Source organism: Alosa alosa, chromosome 9 (assembly GCF_017589495.1).
Source record: "Alosa alosa isolate M-15738 ecotype Scorff River chromosome 9, AALO_Geno_1.1, whole genome shotgun sequence".
NCBI lineage: Eukaryota > Metazoa > Chordata > Actinopteri > Clupeiformes > Clupeidae > Alosa > Alosa alosa.
In genome coordinates this window covers 31,640,315-31,642,814 of record NC_063197.1, presented here as the reverse complement: position 1 = coordinate 31,642,814, position 2,500 = coordinate 31,640,315, and positions in this window count along the sequence as shown.

The window sequence follows — 2,500 nt, the reverse complement described above, 5'->3', positions numbered from 1 at the left end:
TGAGTAGGGCTGATACAACATCATTTCCAATACAGAGAGATTGTTTCATCTGTGGGAAGGCCAGCGCTAAACCAGAACCTCTGACAGCAATTTCAACTGGAACAGTCGCAAGTACCAGAGACAAGGTCCTTCTGGCAGCTTCTGAAAGGCTTGATGAAGATGTGCATCTTCAAATTCTTTCATGCCCAGATCTCTTTGCATGATACCAAATACCATAAAATGCCTTGCACACTACATCTCTAAATGAAATATAGCAGAAGCCATAGAAAAGAATAAAGAAGCAGACCAATGTCTATAACAAAGCCTTTATTAAGCTCACTGAAGACGCTGATAAAACAGTATTGTCCAAAGGTAGGAAAGTGAGGACTCTCAACTCTCAACTCTTGACTTGACTGATAGCTATGAGAACATACTAAAGACCATTGCTGAGCATGAAGATGTGTCAACACAAGAAATATAGATCAAGGACAATGGTGTCTACATCCCAACTGTTCTCACTTGAGTTGCTGAACATGGAATTGTTGATGCAGCCATCGACAACTTTTACCAAAATGAAGACACCCTGGGTGGGAAGGGTACAGCTCATGCTATGATGTCTGTTGTGTTCCGAAGAGGCCAAGTCTCCACAGCAGATAAATGCCTAGCACAGGTTCCCTCAGGTTCAGAGGTCCCTCACCACCTTAAACACGATTGATATGAATTGATGGAGATAAACTTGTCCATTCTTTTACGCTTCACATCCAGGGTGTCTTCATTTTGGTCAAAGTTGCTGATGGCTGCATCACAAATTCCATGTTCAGTAACTCCAGTGGGGCCAGTTGGGATAGACACCACCCTCTGTCCTTGATATCTGGTCTGCTGCAACAGATGTGAGAAGTGCCTAACATCTGTATAGAAAACACAGTGTCCCATTGCACTGAGCTCATTGATGACTGTCTTACTGCCAAACTTATGATGTATCAAAATGGGAAGTCCCAGTGTGATTGGCGTATGGATGTGACAGCTCTGTTCAATGAGATCATGACAAATTGCGATAACACACAGATTCTCCTTTGAAGCTGGGTCATCATCACATGTTAGGTAATTTCTGTGGGCATGTTAATCAACACAACAGTTCACAAAGTCATACAGGATGTTGGGTACATACTTGCTGCATTGGAAACATAATAGACAGTCACTGCTGACATGTTACTCACTGGCATGCTCTACCTGATCCATGCTTTTCCTCAATATGTCTGCAGCCCTGTGTAATATTTGGATTTCAGAAAGACTCTGACTTGTCTGTGGAAGTGTAGTATCAGTCTACTGTTATTTCTGTGAGTTTAGCAGCTTTCCTTCCCTCAGTGCACAATATGGTCATACTATCTGAGCAGATCAGATCTGACTGTCTTGGACGTGAGAACAAATGCAAGCCTGTCTTTGTAATGCTGTATCAGCTTTTTCCTTTAGTTTCTAGGATCTATATTTCTTGTGTTGAACTATAGACACACCTTCTTGCTCAGCAATGGTCTTTAGTATGTTGTCATAGCTATCAGTCAAAGAATTGAGTCCTCACTTTTATATCTTTGGATAATACTGTTTTATCAATGTCTTCAGTGAGCTTAATAAAGGCTTTGTTATAGACATTGGTCTGCTTTTTTTATTCTTTTCTATGGCTGCTGTTATATTTTGTTTAGAGATGTAGTGTGCAAGGCACATTTTATGGTATTTGCCATCATATGCAAAGAGATCATGGGCATGAAAGAATTTGAATGTACATTCTACACATCTAGTCATCTCACGACTCGACTACTGCAACGCCCTCCTGACAGGTCTCCCAGCCTGCGCAGTGAAACCACTTCAGATGATCCAGAACACGGTGGCACGCCTGGTCTGGCCGTTGTAGCAGGCAGCTCACTGTGCCGGGATTAGTGTGTGCTTCACCTCACTGTGTGTACACTGTGTGCTGAGTGTGTTTCACTAATTCACCGATTGGGTTAAATGCAGAGACCAAATTTCCCTCACGGGATCAAAAAAGTATATATACTTATCCTTATACCTCTCACTGCTCCCCGAGCACCGCTGTAATAAGGCAGCTCACTGCTCCAGGTTAGTGTGTGCTTCACCTCATTGTGTTCACTGTGTGCTGTGTGTTCACTAATTCACGGATGGGATAAATGCAGAGACCAAATTCCTTGTATACGCAAGTATACTTGGCCCACAAATGAAACAATCTCTCAGTATTGGAAATGATGTTGTATCAGCCCTACTCAGCCTTCTTGGTGCAGATGTGCTCTCACTCTCAACATTTCCAACTTGCTGCTGCTCACTGATTTTTGTCTTACTGCAGTAGTTCACTTTACATGATATGAAACTTTGATTTTGGAGGAAATATCATCTGCATATGGAGCCAGAGTTTTATGGACATCACCATCTCTCTCTCTGCTGAGCAAGGGTAAGTATGCGTTGGAGGCCTTCTACTGTGGGGTTTTGGACATAGGGATTTTTTTCTTGCCCTTTT